The 21369-nt window shown below is 41.0% G+C and overlaps 1 pseudogene; it reads left to right on the top strand.

Annotated features, from left to right (window-relative positions):
* Positions 1 to 2390: 2390 nt before the first annotated feature.
* Positions 2391 to 2917, top strand: LOC122726576 (annotated as a pseudogene).
* The last annotated feature ends 18452 nt before the right edge of the window (positions 2918 to 21369 follow it).

Here is a 21369-nt window from a genome sequence, read left to right as displayed (position 1 = left end):
AAGTTGAGAGTCAGAGCCAATACCAAGTACTGTAGATGACCCAGTGTCAATGTCCTGAGATCTTCTGGAGGACTTTTGGGTTCCCCTTCCAGTGGAAAGCTAAGAGAATTCATCCATCAGGGATACTGCCCTTAGACATGAACTTCTCTATGTAGGAACCGCATTAAGTTCAACCTACTCTACCCTACAGACTAAGGTGGTATAGAGGAGAATATGCCCTGGAGGTGTTGAGAGAAATGTTTCCATGTTTGTTCTGACTAAGCAAATATCCTTTTGTAAAAACGAATAATATTCAGTGGTTAAATGGAACTGGGGAATAAGTTACTTGCCTCTAACAATGAGGGTAGCAAAGCCTGTGGGGTCCCCAGTGATGGCAATGAAGGGACCAGAGAGTACAGGAGAACTTTGGCCTTGAGAGAGTAGGGCCAGAACACAAATACTACATATGATGAGTAAACTGACCTCATGATTGGTTCATCATAGTTACCTTGATCAAAGTTCTCCAGTCTTTCAAAATTGTTTGTCTTTACAAAGTTGTTATTGTATAAATTGTTCTCCTGATTCATTTCCCCCCAATAAAGCTGGCTTGATTGCTTTCTCTCTGCCAACTCTGACTTGGTGTGCTCCGTGCTTCCTTTTACTGAACCTTGGAATCCAGAACCTGACCAAAAGCAGTTAGGCACCTTCTCATTTCAACCCCGTGGGAATCAGTTCAACTGTGCTCTGTCTTCTACTTGCAATTCCTTGTTCCCTTTTTGCCATTTAGTTTGCTATGGTTGATAGAAGCCTTCTCAGATTTCTCTGACCCTATTCCTTTCATCTTCCTTGCTATATAATAATATGCCATGGCATTCATGACCATTATTTATTACTATAGCATTCATTGGTTCCAAAGGTTTGTCATGCCGGGGTGGGAGTGGGGATAAGCTCCCACTCTCTATAAAATGCTCCAATAGCGTGCTTCTCAAATAGCCTCTGACAACCGAAGCCCAACTCCTGGCCTTCTCATGGCAGAACTGTTTCCACTAACAGGAGAAGGGGCGAAGGTGAGTCACTGGCACCTTAAAACCAGTCGCTTCGGGCAGGTGGGGCTTGTTAGCCTTGGCAGGCAACCCACCTAGGGGAAGGAAACCCTGACTTTAAACCTCTGCTGTCTTGCGGCTATACCCATTTATAGGAAAGGCTTTGGGAGTTAACCCCGAGGAAAAATCAGGAGTCGGAGTCCCTTAGGCAGTTGGATGTTGGACATCACTTCCCTCTGGCAACTCCTGCGGAGGCACTGGTGCCAAATTGTGTTGGCTCTGCCTCTCCTTTGGATCCACCAATGTCACAGAGAGGGAAAACCTGCTGCATGGGCAACAGCTTGTTTTCCATATTGATCTGCCCAGGCCAGCACCCTGGAGAGGACACTCCAGCTACTCTTCATGGAGTAGATAAAACACGGGATGCAGGCAGTTACCGGTTATAAGTTACTCAGGAGCTGTGGCTCCCATATTGTACTGCACAGCCACACTGTGGCCTGTGGCTCTTCAAGGCGCTGATCCATGGTTGTCTGTGACTGATAGAGGCCTACAGCATTCATTGTTATTATTCCACTGTTACCTAGTAGGAGCTTAACAAATATTGATTGATTAAGCCATTCCTCAACTGACAAGCATCCCTTTTAGTGTCCAGTTCTTAGGTATTACAAAAAGAACTGCTATAAATATTTTTTATAGATGGTCCTTTTCCTCTTTCTTTGATCTCTGGGTTATAGGCCTATTCGTATCATTGGGTCAAAATGTATGCATAGTTTGGTCATGATTCCAACTTGCTTTCTGATGACCAGACCAATTTATAGTTCCACCAACATTGTGTTAATGTGTCCGTTTTCCTGTAGCACTGCCAACATTTGTCATTTTCCTTTTCTGTCGTCTTTGCCAATCTGGTGGGTATGAAGTAGAACTTCAGTGTTGCTTTTTTCATGTGGTATTTGAAAGTTGGATTTCTTCTTTTAAAACTGCTGTTTATGTCTTTTGGCCATTAAAAATATTGGAGAATGGCTTTTATTTTTCTAAACTAGAATCAACTTCTTATATATCTTACAAATGAGATCTTTATTGGAGACATTTGCTACAAAGATTTTTCCCAGTTAACTGTTTCCCCTATAATTTTAAATTTATTATTTTTTTTGGTAGGGCAGTGAGGGTTAAGTGACTTGCCCAGGGTCACACAGCCAGTAAGTATCAAGTGTTTGAGGCTGGATTTGAACTCAGGTCCTCCTGAATCCAGGGCCGGTGCTTTATCCACTGTGCCACTGAGCTGCCCCTCCCCTATCATTTTAGATATATTGATTTTGTTTATGCAAAGCTTTTAAATTTTATGAAATAAAAGTTGACAATTTGGTCATCATGGCAACTGAGACCAAAGCCGGGGAACCCAGGAAGGAGAAGTCCTTTAAGCTTCTAGGAATTTTGGACGTCCAAAATGTACCCTGTGCACGAGACTCTCTATTCTATGGCTCCTTAGGATCTGTCTTAGCGGGCTTTGGACATTTTTAATTTACTAGTAAAGTTAGAAGATCTTGTGATGTTGTAGTGGGAGTGTTTATTTTGGGAACTTTAGGATGCTGGTTTCCTTGTAGATATAATTATGCAAAGGAAAGAATCCAGCAAAGAATTGTCCACAAAGGAATAAAAACCAAAATTTTGTTTGAAAGCACCAACCTTGATCCTGAAAGAAAACAAAACAGCACCAAAAGCAGCAATTCTTAATCTAGACCAGAAGGCTATGGAACAACTTAAAGCCTTCCTTGAAATAACGGACTATAAGCCAACTTGATCAGCTGTAGAAACATTTAACAGCGATGCTTTTTAAAAAAATGGAAATGTAATTTTAAAAATATCTGCACTGTATTAGAAATTTCATTCTCTGTATTGTAAATGTCAAAGTTTTCTGAGTGCAACACAATTTAGAATTTACTGCTACTGTGATGGTGAAATAAATGACAAAATAAAGTGTTTGGCATACTTGGAAATTATGTAAAGTAAAAAAAAAAAAAAGTTGACAATTTTATCATCTGTGATCCCAAATCTAATTTTCATCCTTACCTGCACCTGCAATCTCCCCAGCTTTTTTTTTTTTTTTCAGACTATCACCTTTACTTTAGTTACACTCTCCACCCTTCTGTAAGGACCTTAGCGGCCTCTTCAACCTATAAACAAAGAAGCTCTTGGGGAAACTCAAATCTCCTGAGTCACCCTATCAAAATAAGGCACTAATGGCTAAACGACCCTTTCCCCAGCCAGTGTGCAGTTTGGATTGGAGAGTTAACTGGCCCCAATTTCTCAGGCATTTCCACCCAGGATGAATGGGTACCAGTCCCCAGGTCCAGTTTCCCTGCTCTCTCCCCCCAATTCTTAGTCCTTCTTGACCCAGATAAGAGCCCTATAAAAAAATCATTCAATTTTACTGGTTTTGGTGCAGCCACTTGTGGCTCTGTGTGGAACTGTTTCCATCTTCTCTGACAGACTCTTCTTGTGAGTATTTCCCCCAAATCAAGCTGGCTTGATTAGCTTTCTCTTTGCTCTCTCTGACTTGGTGTGCTCTGTGCTTCTTTTTACTGAACCTTGGAATCCAGAACCTGACCAAAAGCATTAAGACACCTCATTTCAATCTCTTGGAAACCTGTTCAACTGTGTCCTGTCTTCTACTTTCAAATTCCTTGCTCCCTTTTTGCCATTTAGGCCTTCCCAAACCCTAACTCTGACTTACTCTCACCATTTACCTCCTCTACTCCTCACATGCTGCTCAAAAGATCTAAAGGAGGCCATGTTACTTTGTTGACTAGGTCTGAAAATTTATATGATTTGCTCTCAACTGAGCCCTCATTGCATCAAGGCAATCATTTTTACTGTTCCCTAATTGACTCTTTACAAAGGCTATTCTAAATCTTGACTTCTCTCCTTAACTCTCCTGTAGTACCCCTCCCCTCCCTTCTCAATGAAGTTCATTAGGCCATGATATGATATGACAGATGGACAAGGGAAAGGAAGTAAGCATTCTGGAGTATAGAAGAAACCAGGGCTGCTGCAGCTTCTGTGCCAGAGACCCAAGAACTGGAGCTGCAACCAGTGTTTTGGTTTTTTGTTTGTTTTTTTTTTCAGTGAGGCAATTGGGGTTAAGTGACTTGTCCAGGGTCACACAGCTAGTAAGTGTTAAGTGTCTGAGGCTGGATTTGAACTCAGGTACTCCTGAATCCAGGGCCGGTGCTCTATCCACTGTGCCACCTAGCTGCCCCTGCAACCAGTGTTACCAAAGGGCTCCACATGATGATAGAGGCGCCAGTCTGTGAAGCAAAGAGAACTGGACTCTATGAGATCATATCAAAGCTCATTATCTTCCCCCCTCCACCACTTTACCCCCCCCCAAAAAACCTTCCCTTTTCCCAATGCTTCTTTTACTGACAAGGATATTACCAATTCTCCCAGTCACCCAGGCTTGCAATCTTGGTGTCATTTCCTCACTAGCACTCAATGGACAGATTCAACCTGTTGTCAAGTCTTGTCTCACAATCTCTTTTGTATAAGTCTCTTTATCTACACTCATAGAGCCACCACCTTGATGGAGGACCTCATCCCCTCATACCCAAGGCACGGACTATTGCAATAGCTTTTCTGCCTCAAGCTTTTCCTCACTTAGATTCATCTTCCACTCAGCTGATAAAGTGATTTTCCTAAAGCACAATCTGATCAAATGTGATAATATATATAAAGTGCTTTGAAAATCTTAAAGCACTATATAGATGCTTGCTTCATTAAATTCAGTAACTCCTTATCACCTCCCAAATCAAATAGCCTTCTTTGTTTAGAATTTAAAGTCCTTCACAACCTGATCCTTTCTCACCTTTCCAGTATTCTTAGATTTTATTTCCTCCCCTTCCACTCCTGCTCCCACCTCTGCTCCCACCACCCTACCATATAACCTACAATCCAGCTACACTTCCCTTATTGCTGTTCCTCACACAAACTACTTCATTTCCCTACTTTCTGTCTTTTCACAGGCTGTCCCTTCTGCCCAGAATGTTCTCCTTTCCCACCTCTGTCTCTTGGATTCTATGGCTTCCTTTGATCAAGACTCAGCTGAAATCCCAAGGTCTGAAAGAGAACTTTTCTTGTTCCCCTTCACCATTTGAGCCTTACCTCTGAGATTACCTTCTACCTATTCTGTATATTACTGAATTATTTACATGTTGTCTTCCCCAGTATAATGTGAGTTTCTTAAGGCAGGAACCTTGTTTTTGCCTTTTTTTTTTCTATCTTCAGTACTTAGCTTAGTGCCTGACACATAGTGTTTAATAAAGCTTGTTCACTGACTGACTGACTGACAATGAATGAATGAATGAATGAATGAATGAATGAATGAATGAATGAATGACCTGGCTGGGTAGCAACCAAACAGCTGATATAGAGACCTGTACCTCTATGCTCCTGTTACGGGACTATTTATCATTCTCCCATCCTTTGTTTCCATTCAATTCTCTCAGTCTCTCAAGGGGAAAGATAAACTTGCTCTCCCTACCTTTGCCTTTAAGAGTTTGTTTTACTTTTTGCCTTATTTTTGTTCTAAAAGAAATTGGTTTCTCTAAAATAACATGGCCATTCATTATATTCCTGATTTGTGTGTGTCATTGGGTAAATGCATCTGAGAAAGAAGCCAAAGATGGGAAAAAATATGAGAGAAGTAGGACATTTTATACTGACATATATGTATATATATATATATGTTTATTAGTACATATGTATGTGTATGTACATATTTATGTGTTGATCTTATGAGAAAACTTTTAAGTTTTATGTAAGCAAAATTGTCCTGTCTTCTATAATCCTCTTAATTCCTTCTCTGATCATGAACTCCTTCCCTATACATGATTGGGAAATGTATTTTCTTTCTCTCTCCTCTAATTTGTTTCTGATATGATCTCATGAAATCTCTCTCTCACAAACATATACAGATATATATACACATATGTATGTATACAGACATCTCTGTGTATATGCTGTTGCTCTTTTACACCAAGTTTCTACCCTCAAGAATATAAATTCCTTGGGCCAGCTATATGGCACAGTGGATAGAGCACCGGTCCTGGAGTCAGGAGGACCTGAGTTCAAATCTGGCCTCAGACACTTGACACTTACTAGCTGTGTGACCTTGGGCAAATCACTTAACCCCAATTGCCTCACCAAAACCCCAAACAAAACAAAAATATAAACTCCTTGAAGTTAGAAACCACCTTGGTTTTGTGCCTGAATCCACAGCACAGTGCCTATGCAAATGGAGTTAATTGGCTTTTCTGTATGTTCTGGGGTTAGCAATGGTGGAGAGGGTGTCCAATTAAACACAAACACTAATTGATAATGTACTATATAACTCATTTATCAACTCCTTTATTTTCTTTACAACAAGCCTATGGCAGCAGCTTTATTATCCTCATTTTACAGATAAGGAAACCAAGCCTGAAAGGTTAAATAACATAACCCCATCCACATAGCTAGAAGTGCCAGATCTGGGATTCAAATCGTCTCTTGGCACCCTTTCCATCACACCATGCAGCTTAACTTCAGCAGAGTATTATGGGAGAAGTGACCAAGACCAAGTGTTGTCTAAGCTTTTATCTAGTCCCTGCCCCTATGAAACTTAAAGTCTAGAAGAAGGCTAGGAAGCAAACTCTGTGTTTGTGTTGCAAAAGAATACTTAGATAGGGGCAGCTAGGTGGCACAGTAGATAAAGCACTGGCCCTGGATTCAGGAGGACCTGAGTTCAAATCCGGCCTCAGACACTTGACACTTACTAGCTGTGTGATCCTGGGCAAGTCACTTAACCCTCATTGCCCCACCAAAAGAAAAAAAAAAGAATACTTAGATGAAAACAAGTGGTACAATTTGCTTCCTGAAGTCCAAGGGAAGAAGTCTTACTAAGGAGGTTGACCTCCACTTGGGCTCTGCTGGGGTTCTTAGCTTTTGTGTGTGTCATGGACCCATTTGAGAGTCTGGTGAACCCTAACTTTGGGCAGCTAGGTGGTACAGTAGATGGAGTGCCAGGTATGAAGTTATGAAGACTCATTTTCCTGAGTTCAAATCTGGTCTCAGATACTTAATAGCTGTGTAACCCTGGGCAAGTCACTTAACTATGTTTACCTCAGTTTCCCCATCTGTCAAATGATCTAAAGAAAGAAATAGCAAACCACTCCAGCATCTTTGCCAAGAAAACTAAATGAGGTCACAAAGAGTCAGACACAACTGAAAAACAACTGAACAACAACACGAACCCTTTCTTCCTTAGAACAAAGTTTTAAAATATATTAAATAAGATATATAGAATCACAAAGAAAACCAATTATAAAGAAATATAGTTATAAATTTTTTTTAAGTTTATGGCCCTCAGGTTAAGAACTTTTACTAAGAAAGAGAATAGTGCTTAACACTATTCATGGAAAGATTTGGGGAGGGAAGAGGTGAATTCTCCTAGAGAATCTAAGTTTCCAGAGGGTATTTTTTATCTCTGAGTCCTAAGCCAAGGAAGAGGTAGAAGTAAGTAGGGATGGTGCCTGAGCCCTGTTCTTGCCTTTCTCCCTTCCCTGCACCCTTACAGGAAAGCGTGGGTCAGTCTACTCCTTATGACTCTACTTGCTCATAAGCTCCTTGAGGACAGGACTTGCCTGTGCTTTTGTGTTTCCATCCCAGCACTCAGTACAGTGCTTGGCACTTAGTAACATTTTTTTTTTTTTTTTGGTGAGGCAATTGGGGATAAGTGACTTGCCCAGGGTCACACAGCCAGTGTTCATCTAGCTGCCCCAGTAACATCTTAATAAATGCTTTTTTATTCTTTCATTCTGTATGTTAAGCAAGCAACACAGTGTTTCCAATAGACAGAGTAGGTTTTAATAAATGGTTGTTCAGATGAAATGTTTGCTGAGTCATGATTAGCCTGGGAAGGTTTCCTGGAAGATGTGGGTCCTCCTTCTCCAGGTGATAGAAATGGGTAATGTTCTCTCATTACTGTACTCCGGGTCCTCCTACCCACCCCCAGTTAGGAAAATAACCTTGTTGTATGGGAAATAGATTGTAGGGCCTGCTCAGGTCCTCGTCTTAGTGATGCTAGCACGCCACCTTGTGGGATGATACAAAATGCATTCGACAAATTCATTTAAGAAACGTATTTAAGCTTATGGTCTAAAAGGGGATAAGACACAAGCAAAAATAGCTATAACATACACTTGTTACCTGACTTATGTGAGAGCTGCAAAGCAAAGTGCCGTATAAGTTCTGAAGGGGAAGGTTATTACTAAGGAAAGGAGGGACCAGAGAAGACTTTCCAAAGGAGGAGACCACATGAGAGGGACTTAGAAAGATTTTGAAAGCAAAGATGGGAGGTGGGGAAGGGGGGGATGGAGAGCTCTTCAGGTATCGGGGTAGTGTGTGAACAAAAAGTTCAGCAGTAGAAAGGGACAGTTGGTGTTCTAGGCACAGAGTTGCCCCATTTGTCGGGAGTCTGGAGGAGGCAAAGACTAGAAAGGTAGTATGCGATTGGATTGAGGTCTTGAATACAAGGCAAGGAGTTTGACACTGGCCTGGGAGGCAGGAATAACAGGAGCAGCAACAGTCCTTTATGTATAGTGTAATACAGTTTGCAAAGCACTGTACATATATCATCTCATTTGGTCCTCACATAACCTGTGAAGTTGGCGCTATTATTATCCCCATCTTAGAGATAAGTAAATGAGGCTGAGTGAATTTAAGTGACTTGTTCTGGGTCTCAGAACTAGTCTGAGGCAGGATTTTCACTCATCTTTCTGACTTGAAGTCTAGCACTCTATCCGTTGCTCCTCCTGGTTGCCCAAAGGGCAACAATGGAGACTTTTCAGTCCAGGAAAGGCATGACCAGATAGATCTATGTTCATGAAAGAATGATTAAAGAAGGAGAAAGGAGTGGACACCTGTTTGGAGGCTGTTGCAACTGTGTATTTTGTGTGTTACAGGGTGATGAGAGTGTCAGTGGGAATAGAGAAGAGGAGTGTTAGAATCAATAGGACAGGGGCAGCTAGGTGGCACAGTGGATAGAGCACCGGCCCTGGAATCAGGAGTACCTGAGTTCAAATCTGACCTCAGACACATAACACTTACTAGCTGTGTGACCCTGGAAGAGTCACTTAACCCCAATTGCCTCACCAAAAACAAAACAAACAAACAAAAACCCAAACTGGTAAATAGAATCAATAGGACATGGTTTTAAAAAAAATTTATTTATTTTTTCAATAGGACATGGTAAGTGGTTACATATGAATGTTAAATAAGAGCCAAAGTCACAGATAACCACAAAATTAGAAACTTGGGAGTCTGGTTTAATGGTGTCAAAGTCCCTGATAATGAAGTCAGCAGGGGGAGGTGGTTTAGGGAGAAAGGATAAGAAATTATTGTGGATGTGTTTGATTTTAGTTTCAGGTGTGTGCCTAAGTAGATATCATGAGTCTGTAGTTCTGAAGAAGTCTAGAATTGTGAGTCATCTGCATAGAGGTGGTAGATGAGGTTGTGGGAGTGATTGAGATGATTAAGGAAGAGAGTTGTAAGCTTCCCCAAACTGCTAACAAAGAAGCACCAAGGAAGCTCAAAACCCCCTGAGAGGGAAGCTGTCACCTAGTCTTACTTAGTGAGACCAGCAGTAATGACATAAATAATGTAACCTTTTCCTGATAGTGGAGAGTTTAAATTTTTTTTTTGTTTTGCAGGGCAATGGGGTTTAAGTGATTTGCCCAGGGTCACACAGCTAGTAAGTGTCTGAGGCTGGGTTTGAACTCAGGTCCTCCTGAATCCAAGGCTACTGCCTTATCCATTGCGCCACCTAGCTGCCCCCGGAGAGTTTAAATATTAACTACCCTCTAATTCCCCAGGAGTCTTTCTTCCATCCCACCAGCATGAATCAGCAGCAGTCCCCATGTCCCTCCCTGACTCCAATGCGTGGTTCAGCTAGACACAGATAAGAATCCTATAAAACCCCACCAGACTTCACAGGTTTGCTGAAAAGGTGCCCAGTTCCACCAGGGCCCCAGCAACCTATTTCCAGCACTCTCTAAGACTGCCCTTTGTTTTGTGAGTATATCCCCTCAATAAATGGCTTGCTTTGTTTTCTTGTTATGAGTTCCATAGTTCCTTGTCCTGTTTCTGGTATTCCAAATCTTCCCAATTCAGCATTAAGACAAGAGTGAGAGAGAAAAGAAGGCTGCCAAGATGACTCTTAAGAAACATCCACATTAAAGAGTAAAGTAAGATAAGGAGCTAGCAAAGAAGAAAAAGAAGGAATTGGTTGGAGAGGAACTAGGAGACTATGGAAAGTCTGAAGTGAAGGGAAGAGAGAATAGTCAGAAAGAGGAAGTGGAAAATAGTGCCAAAAGCTATAGAGGATTTAAAGTAAAATGAAGACAGAAAAATACCCACTGGATTTGGTGATTAGGTTAAGTTACAGGAGATTTGAGATAACTATTTCAACGCTACAGAGCGGGAAGAAGACTAGAGACCAGAAAGTATGAGGACAAATAGTGGATAGTGAGAAAGTGGAGGCATTTGGGAGTTACAGCTCTTTACAGAAGTTTAAGAGTAAAGGGAGAAGGCAGCTGGGTGGCACAGTAGATAAAGCACCAGCCCTGGATTCAGAAGGACCTGAGTTCAAATTTGACCTCATACACGTGACACTAGCTGTGTGACCCTGGGCAAGTCACTTAACCCTCACTGCCCTGCAAAAAAAGGAAAAAAAAAAAAGAGTAGGTAGCTGGATGTGGCTATGCGAAAAATGCAAGAGGAGACTGCATCATGTTTGTGGTCATTCAATGTGAGAAATGGGTAGCTGTCTCCTCTCAATGTGGATATAACAGTCAGTCATACTCCCCCTGACCTGCTTGTAGGACAAAAGTCTCAGATCCCGTCCTCCCCCTCAGGTTAGCAAGGTCACATGGTTCAAGAAGCCCTGGTCTCAATAAGGTCCGCTTCAGAGTTGTGTCCATATAAGGAAGTATAAGGTCCATTCCTAAATTATGTCCATACGAGGGAGAGGGGTGGGAATACTGCGTTCCGATTAGCTAGTTTTTGCGTGTAGATTGTAACCCTACCAGTGATGAAAAAGGGGAAGATCCATTCGCGTTAAGGACTAGGGTATAAAACAGGGCCTGCGAGCCCCCTTACTGGGCACCCACTAGCTGCACACTAGGGTGCCTCCTTCTCATGAGAAGAAAATAAAGCTTTTGTCACTTCTCTGCTGAGTTCCTGAGAATTATTGAGAAGAGGATGGATTTTTCCCTTACACTCAATCAGTGAATGACTGAGGTGAGCCTTGAAGAGAAACAAGAGGTTCTTAGGGAGGGAATGCATTCTAGACAAGAGGAACAACCAATGCAAAGGTACTGAGGTAGGAGAGTGAATGAATGCCCTGCATGGAAGATAGACAAAAAGGTATTTTTGTCTGAACCACGCCCAAGAATATGCTAGGCAATCTTTAACAATAGAGTCTCTGGGTGGGTGGGTGGGGGAAACATGCTTTTTAAAGTTTAATCTGTATTGTTAACATTTTCTTCACAGTTTTCTTAAATCTCTACAATCAACAAAACAATGAATAAAGCCCTGATTTGTTACATTTGCCAATTTGTGAGGTATAAATGATTACACTTAAAATCTAACAATCTGCTCTTCTCAGTTCCAACTGGGTCTAGCATGCCACTGATCACAGCATGCATGGAGGGAAGTAAAGTGCAATAATGGGGAAAAGATAGGGTAGAAGGCCAATTATGTTGATTTGTATTGCTTATCTTCTGCAGACCTCTCAGTAAAATTATTTTTACATAATGCAAATTTCCGCCTATCCATCCTCTTTACTTGGCCTATACAACAAAGGCATACAAAAAATTATACCTTTACAAAAGTTATAACATGTATTAAAATGCAGACATGTTAAATATTGTACCATAATAATAAACAGAATTATGAAATGAAAGGTAAAGCTGATGTTAAAGTATGCAGAGTATGTGAAGTTAAGTTAACATAGGTGTGCAGTATGTTGCCCCTTCCCCACCCACAGCACATAGCCTTCATCACTGGTGGTTGGATGTGCAACTTTTTTTATGAAGCTATCGAAAATGTTTGGACAGTGCCTCATTTTTCCTCTGACAATAGCAAGCAACATCTTCAACTAGTCTTTGAAATTTTAAAAATCTTGAAGTATTTGGATTCATCTTTTCAACAAGAACAAAATTCACTCAAATGATGAAATGCTTCATTGTGACCCTTTCTGGTTTGACCTTAGATTCCAAAGCTTCCCTTTCTTCTGCAATCTTTGCAGCTAGCAGCTCAATCAGATCCTCATTTGGCAGTTCTTTTCCATGAGATTTAACTCCTCTACACAATTGTCATCCATTTCCAGCTCCAATTCTTGTGTTAATTTTACAGTCTTATTATTCACTTCTTCTAATGTTTCATCTTTGTTAAATCCACAGGAAGGAACTGTGGACATGCTTTTTCCAAACTCTCTTCAGACAAATTTCTGTTATATCTTTCCCCTGCCTTAGCAATATTCTGGATTGCATGGTAAATATTATAGGACTTTCAGAAATCTCTCAATGGTAAGTCCTTATCTGCATCCAAAGCTGCAATTGTCCAGGCAAATGTAGTGCTAGTATTAGGGGGAAGGTGGACCACTTTTACATTTTCATTAAAATCAACCAAATGAAGAGGGTGACCTGGGGCAATATCCAAAATAAGTAGAATCTTGAAAGGAATTCCATTATAATTACAAAACTTCTTAACTTTGACTTTTGGAAGGAAGTAGTGCATAAACCATAGCTCAAAGATGATAAGGGTTATACATACTTGCCTTAGGGTTAGTAAAATAATATACAGGTAGTGTTGCCTTGCTGATTCCTTCCAATGCTCTGCAATTTTCTAAGTGTTACACAAGAACAGGTTTTAATTTGCAAGTCCCAGATGCATTCCCAAGCAAAACTATTTTTTGAAGCTTTATGCCTTGGCATAGTTTTTTCCTCCACTGAGATATAGGTTTAAGATGGCATTGTTTGATAAAATAGGCCAGTTTTGTCTAAAGATCAGTTCCAGCAAGTAGTGACTTTCATCAGTTATTTTTTGCAGGAACTCTGGGAATTTCTTTGCTACTTCAATATCTGCAGCCTCTCCTGACTGACACTTGCACATTACAAAATCCTGCATGATTTAAAAATTGTAATTGGAATGTAGATTTCTTTCAGAATTCTTTACTTAAATTAATTAATTTATTTATATTTATTATTATTATTAAAAATTCTTTATTTAAAGTCAAATTTATATAATGTAAATTTATGTAAGAACTGTATACACAGTATACATGCTGTATACTGTATATACAGTATACATATATACACGCATATATATGGAATACACATAGGTTAGTATATGTGTGTAAATGTGTGTATGTATCAATAAATATATGCACACATATATGTATACACACATATGTAGAGGGTGGTGTCAGTAAGGAAGTACAATGCCCACATAAGAGAGACTGGAAAGCCCTCTTCTGCAAAACCACATAATAAAAGAGCCCTTCCTCCTGACTTTGAACATGCAGAGACATTCTATAACTGGTTCTGGTCTGATAAATACATGATGGAAAGACTGCTGATTGGCACAGTAGCCAGGACAGGGGTACCCCCAGAAGGTTCTGATCAGCCAAAGTGAATCCCTTGCTCTGGTGTTGCCTCTTTTCCAAGCTAGCTGCCTCTGAGGAGGGACAGGCTATAAAAACCTCTGGTTGGGGAGAGAGCCTCTAGGCTCTCCCTAGATGAGACCAATATGTGGCCTATGAATATAGGCTTCCATTCTTTGCCTTTGGTTTTTCCTACTTTAGGTGAAGGAATATCAAAGGCATCTATACTGTGGATATCTAAAGGTCATGGTGAACCACCAGAAGTCTGGGAGCTGGAGTCCATGGTGGGATTTGCTAGAAGTCAAATGGTGAGGATGTAAGTCCTAAATGACTTGCTTAATTCAGTATGGATTCTGGAAGGCAGTCAAAAAGGAGCTATGAATCTGTTCTCAAGACCTAGTGATTCAAACTTTGATTCTACCTTCATCTCTTATATACATTCTCTTTCTCTCCTCTGACATGCCCACTGCCCTGGTTTAGGTCCTCCTTGTCTCACCAAAGGACTAATGTAATAGTATGTTGGTTGTTTTCTCTGCCTCAAGTCTCTCCCCACTCCAATCCATCCTCCACTCTTTCAAATTGATACTCACAAAACTTAAGTCTAATCATATCACCTCCCTCATTCAACAACCTTCAGTGGCTCCCTATCACCTCCAGGATCAAATATAAAATCCTTTATTTGGTATTCAAAGTTCTTCCTTCTGTAATGGGGGGAAATGGGGTACGGGTTTGGGTTAGGGGTAGGGGTTCTTAGGAATTCCTCTTTAAAGAATTACACCCTCTTGCACACAAAAGCAGTTAGGATAAAGTGGTAGTTTATTTAGGGGCAAGGGAAGGGAAGGGTGGGGAAAGGGAAACCATGAAAGAAATCCTTGGACTTCTCATGGCGGGATAGGCGCCAAGCACGTGGCTCAGAGGTACCAATCTCCTCGAGCAGGAGAATGGCAGGTACTTTTATAGGACTGATGGGGGGAGGGGTGACCATTTGACTGTAGAAAGTTCCTTTAGTGAGGGAGGACCATCTCCCACTGGTAGTGACTAGAGGAATTGGGTGAGGGATGGCTAAGGATCCCTCTTCTGGACACAAAGGCCACAGCCACACCCAAATTTATCTCCCCAGGGTAAGGGAGACTAGAATGAAGGGTGGGAATCCAAAGCTAGCTCAGTCCAATTTGGTTCCTCTTATCTCTCTAGGCTTTATCTGTCCTGTGGTTTAGTTTCTCAAGGAGAAGATTCCTTGATGTGCCCCAGAGAACTTCTGGGGTGCTCTGCAACCCATGACACTTCTATATTTCCAATCTTTATACTTCCGTGCCCCAAATACTCTTTATGGTTTTTTTTGTTTTGTTTTAGTGAGGCAATTGGGGTTAAGTGACTTGCCGAGGGTCACACAGCTAGTAAGTTTTACGTGTCTGAGGCCGGATTTGAACTCAGGTACTCCTGACTTCAGGGCCGGTGCTCTATCCACTGCGCCACCTAGCTGCCCCCCAAATACTCTTTGATCCAATGGCATTTGTCTCCTTGCTGTTCCTCCTACAAGACACTCCTGATTCTGGGCATTTTCATTGTTAACATGTCCCCTATGCCTTGAATTCTCTTCTTCCTCATCTCAGCCTCCTAGCTTGCTTCAAGCCCCAGCTAACATCCCATCTTCTACAAGAAGTCTTTCACAATTCCCCTTAATGTTAAGGCCTTCTTTCTCTTGATTACATCCACATTTATCCTGTACATATTCTGTTTGTACAAAGCTGTTTGCATGTTGACTTTCCTATTAGACCACTGTGAACTCCTCCTTGAGAGCAAGAACTATCTATTGTCTTTCCTTCTGTCCCCAGTGTTTGGTATATAGTTAGTGCTTGTTGATTTGACTACTGGATATGACCTTGGTGGGATCTGTGTTCTGTAGTTTGAGCCCACTCTCCCTAAGGACCAAGGTAATACAGAGGAGAGTGTGCCCCCAAATGTTGAGGGGCAGATGTACTTCTGTTTTTATTATATCTATGGGGTTAATATCCCTTTGTAAAAGCTAATTGATGTTAATTTTTAAAATGTAGCTGGGGGGGAGGGGCAGCTAGGTGGCACAGTGGATAAAGCACTGGCCCTGGATTCAGGAGGACCTGAGTTCAAATATGGCCTCAGACACTTGACATTTCCTAGCTGTGTGACCTGGGGCAAGTCACTTAATCCTCATTGCCCCACTAGAAAAAAAAAAAGTAACTGGGATACTATTTTTTGGTGGCTAATAGTAGAAAAATATACTTGGAATGGGGGCTTAAGCCAAAGGCAGAAAAGTAGTCCCCTAACTCCTCAGGGATATCCTTAGAGCTCTGAGAGGGGAAATGTAGTCAGCTCAAACTTGGAAAGTTAAGTTCAAATATGGCTACTGTGAGGAAAATGACTCCTGCTCAGTAATTTTCTGGAACTCAGTGGTGGTGATATGTCAAAGGCTCATTTATTGTCATTCTCGTGAGAATGGGCAACCCAGTGTTCAGCTGGTGGGTGCAAAGAATGGGGGCTTGCAGGCCCTGTTTTAAACCCTAGTCCCTAACGTGAATGGACCCTCCCTTTTTTCATCACTGGCCCAATTATTCAAAGGGTTACAATCTACGTGCAAAAACTAGCTAACCAGAACACAGTATTCCTAACCCTAATTTCCATAATTATTATTTGGGTTCTTAGCCAATGGGGGAGGTGACACAGGGGCATTTCTTCAATCTTCCCTTATATTGACACAACCCAGGAGAGGACCTAATTGAGACCAGGTCAAGGCTCCTTGAACCATGTGATCTTGTTTGCTGGAGGGGAAGGAAGGGGACTGAGACCTTTTGCCTCAAACAGGTCCTGAGGAGTGTAATTTGAATGGTAACTGTTATATCCTTATTGATAGGAAACCATTACCTATTTCCTCATAGCTACACATATCTGTAACAAGGCTGGGGGGCAGCTAGGTGGTGCTGTGGATAGAGCACCAGCCCTGGATTCAGGAGAACCTGAGTTCAAATTCAGCCTCAGACACTTCGCACTTACTTCACACTTCACACTCAACCCTCATTGCCCTGCAAAAAAAAACAAAAACCCAAACAAAAACAACAACAACAAAAAGAAAGCAGGGGACTTCTGTTCAAGGGGTAGGGTGGGGTGGAATGGAAATGGTTACAGATGTAAAAAAAAAGAACATCAACAAAACATTTTTTTTTAATGCTTGGAAGAAAAGGGTACAGAAGGGGATTACAATAGAGTTTTATTACTACCTTGCTTCCATATATATTTATAAATAAGTTACAAATATATGTTATGGGCCCAGAGCAAAGAACCTTCTTCTTGAGAAATGAATCCAAAGGACAGACACACCTAAAGAGATAAGTGGAACCAGATTGGACTGAACTAGCTTTGGGACCTCCACCCTTCATTCTAGTCTCCCTCAACCCTGACTGCTGCCTTTGTGTCCTGAGGAGATGGTTTGAGAGATCTGCAGCCACCCCTCACCCAACTCCTCCAGCCAGTCAGATGATCACCCCCATCAGTTCTCTTAAAAGTATCTACCTGTCTCCTGCTCAAGGAGATTGGTATCTCAGTCACCTCTGTGCCATGCCTTTCTCCCCATGAGAAGTCCAATGGTTTCCATTCCCTTCCCTTCCCCCTAAATAAACTACTATCTTATTCTAACTGCTTTTGTGTGCAAGAGGGTGTGATTCTTTTTTTTTTTTTTTGGTGAGGCAATTGGGGTTGTGACTTGCCCAGGGTCACACAGCTAGTAAGTGTCAAGTGTGTGAGGCCAGATTTGAACTCTGGTCCTCCTGAATCTAGGGCCGATGCTCTATCCACTGTGCCACCTAGTTGCCCCAAGGGTGTAATTCTTTAAAGAGGAATTCCTAAGAACCCCAAACCCCTAATCCTCTACCCAAACCCCCTTCTCCATTTTCCCCATAACATAAAATATGTGTGCGTGTGTATATATATATATATATATATATATATATATATATATATATATACACACACACACACACACATATATATATACATATACACACACACATATATATAGTCACATATATAAATATACTGGTATAAAATCATATACATAACAGTTCAGCTTCATACAATCCTGCTTTCTGTTCTTTGTATTCTTCATTATTTCCCTTGATATTATTGACTTTTTGTTTTTCCAGATGAATTTTGTTATTATTTTTTCTAGCTCTATAAAATAATTTTTAAGTAGTCTGATTGGTATGCCACTGAATAAGTAAATTAATTTAGGTAGAATTGTCATTTTTACTATATTAACTCTGCTTATCCATGAGCAATTGATCTTTCCAATTATTTAGATCTGATTTGATTTGTGTGAAAAGTGTTTGGTCATTGTGTTCATAGAGATACTGGGTTTGTCTTGGCAAGTAGACTCCCAAGTATTTTATATTATCTACTGTTACTTTAAGTGGAATTTCTCTTTCTATCTCTTGCTGCTGGACTTTGTTGGTCATGTATATGTTCTTTGTATTCTTAAAGGGTTTTTTTTGTGTGTTTTTTTGGCGTGTGTGATTAAGTCCAATAAAAAAAGAAAAAAGTTTAAAAAGGAAAAACAGGACCAGGTTGTGAAGGACTTTAAATACCAAAGAGTTTATATTTGATCTTGGAGTTATTAGAGTTCATCAAGTCAGGCAGCAAGAGGGTCAGGTTTATGCTTTAGGAAATCAGTTTGGCAGTCATATGAAGCACAGATTGGAGAGGAGAAAGACTAGAGGCAGGAGATCAATTCAGAGTTGTCCTAATAGTCCAGATAAGAATTCTTGAGGGCCTGAACTAGGGTGGTGGTTGTGTGTGAGTAGAGATAATGGGACATAGAAGAGTAATGTTGGGGAGGCATTCATTTTTTCAAGTTTTATTTTCAGTTCCAAATTCTTTTCCTCCCATCACCCATTGAGAAAGGAAGAAAGAAAATGCTTATTGCATCTATGAAATCATGAAAAACATGTCCTAAAAAAAGAGAAAAAAATATGCTTCAAACTGTACTCTGAGTCCATTGATATAAATCTAGAGGTGGAGAGCATTTATCATCATGAGTCCATTGGAATTGTGGTGGGTCAATAGTATTAATCAGTTACTTAGTCCTTTGATGATGATGACCTTTACAATATTGCTGATACTGTGAACATTGTTTTCCAGGTTCTTCTCACTTCACTTTGCATCAGTTCATATAAGTCTTCTAGGTTTTTCTGAAACCATTTTGGAGGAGTATTAATGAAAAGATTTGGCAACTGAGTGCCTATGTGAGGTGACTGACATTGAGGATTTGAGTGTGACACTTAGGTTAGGGATCTTGATGATTTGCACTCCATCATCATAGTACCCTTAGGTGGTCCAGGCTTTAACCAACTGGTAGTAGTTCTAAGGTTAGTCAATTCATACCTCCTGTTTCCCTTATCTATGATTCAGAGCTGTCATTTCTTAAGTGAAAACCTCACTTCTTTTGTATCTCTCTTCATACTCTCATCCTCATTCAGTTGAATCCCAGTATTCCCCATGGCTTCTTCTCCCAGTCACCCAGGCTCAAAACCTAGGTGCCATGCTTGACTCCTCATTCTCTCTCATCCTCTATATCCAATTTGTTGCCAAGTCGGGTCAATGCTACCTTCTTGTATAGACTTCCTTTCCACTAACAGTTCTGCCAATTTGGTGAAGGCTCTTATCACCTCAAGCCTGGACTATTGTAATAGCCTGTTGGTTGTGTTAACCTGTAAATTAAGGAAACAATCAATATAGGAGAAAATAAGGTCTTTAATTGGGGCAAAGGAACTATAGCTCACGGTATTGCAAAGCAAGAAACAAGGAATACCCAAAGATGAGAACTGAGGACAGGGCTTTTATGGGGTAACAGAACAAAAGGGTGGCTCTCCAGAGTCATGTACCACTACTTATTGTAAATGAACCTTAGATCTGGCTTTTTTTTTGTTTTTTTTGTTATTGAGGCAAGTGGGATTAAGTGACTTGCCCAGGGTCACACAGCTAGTAAGTGTCAAATGTCTAAGGCTGTATTTGAACTCAGGTCCTCCTGACTCCAGGGCCAGTGCTCAATCCACTTGTGCCACCTATCTGCCCTGATAAATGAACCTTTGACAAAAGAAACTATAAACTGCTCCTGAGTTAAGTATAGATGCTACTTAAGACTCTTTTACATAATAACATAAAGTCCAAGGAGTAAGGTGGGGAATCACTGGAAGGAGATAGTTTTCTTGTAGGAGGGTGGGGTGAGAGGTCCATAAGTCAATCAAGAGTCTGGAATTGACAAAGATTGGTTAGCCCCAGGCAATTCATTGGCCTGAGAATGGAGAGCAGGTGGGGGATCAGTCAGTTCTCAGTAAATTTGTAGTTCTCAGTTGTTCTCCCTGTTTCAAGTCTCTCCAAGCTACAATGCATCCTCTACTTGGCTATTAAAGTGATCTTCCTAAAGCACAGATCTGACCATGCCATCATCCCCCCACCTCCACACATATCCTAGTAGCTTCCTGTTACCTCCAGGATCAAATTGAAAATCGTGTTTGGCTTTTAAAGTCCTTCACAAGCTGGGCTCTTCTTAGCTTTGCAGTATTTTTAATACTCTCCTCTCCTTTATATACTCTATGAATACCTTTTGCTGTTCTGGGAACAAGTTACTCCTCCCAATTCTGGGCATTTTCACTGTCGGTCTTCCATGTGTAGAATTCTCTCCCTCCTTATCTCAGCTTCTTTCAAGTCTCAGATAAATCCCACTGGCCTGATCCCCTTAATGCATTTGTAAATAGTTGGTTGCATGTTGTTTCTCAGATTAGATTGTGATCTCCTTGAGGGCAGGGACTGTTTTTGTCTTTTGTTGTACCGCCCCACCCCCCCCACCCCCCAAACTAAGCACCGTGCCTAGTACATATCTTAATAAATGTTTGTTGACTCAACTTGCCTGAGCCCTCTGAAATCCAATCCTATTATTACCCGAAACCAAAAATTTTCACCTTCAGTCTCTTCTTTTCATTCTTTTGTACTCATGGAAATCAAGCTTTTATAGAAGAGACTGTGTACCTTCTCCAGGGCTGATTGCTGAGATGGCAGACTCCTTCATCTCTATACTTGCTTTGTCATCACTTGTCAACCTCCCATCCTTGGAGATTCTCTATTATTGGGTATAGTGTTATTGCTATGATCTATTGGATTCCAGGTCACTCTCCTTCCTTTTCCAAGGAATTCAGTACCTAGCTCACAGTTTCTCTCTCTCCCCCAACCTATTTCATTATACTTGGAGATTTCAACCTAGTTGATGTCCCTTTAGGCACTTATCTCCAAGTTCAACTCAAGGTAACTCCACCTCTTTATGATTAAGAGTTTTTAGTCTATCTCAGCACATTCTCTCCATCCATCAAGTCAGGAATTTAATTCCTCTCTTTGATCACAAATTCAATGACCCCTGACTCCATTATCAATGTGTTTGTGGCCTAAATCAGGCCCTCACTGCTGCACACCAATCCTTTTGCTCTTCCCTGATTGTCTCTATCTTGCTCCTTCAATGCCTGTTCCAAACATTCTCTCAAGCTACTCATACTGCCACCCTCCCTCTCAACAGAGGTTCTGGCCAAATATTATACTAAAAAATACTGAGGCGATCCCATCCACCATGAGCTGCTT

This window comes from Dromiciops gliroides, chromosome 4 (assembly GCF_019393635.1).
Source record: "Dromiciops gliroides isolate mDroGli1 chromosome 4, mDroGli1.pri, whole genome shotgun sequence".
Lineage (NCBI taxonomy): Eukaryota > Metazoa > Chordata > Mammalia > Microbiotheria > Microbiotheriidae > Dromiciops > Dromiciops gliroides.
The sequence above is the reverse complement of the archived record's forward strand: the minus strand, read 5'-3'. Positions and strand labels throughout refer to the sequence as shown.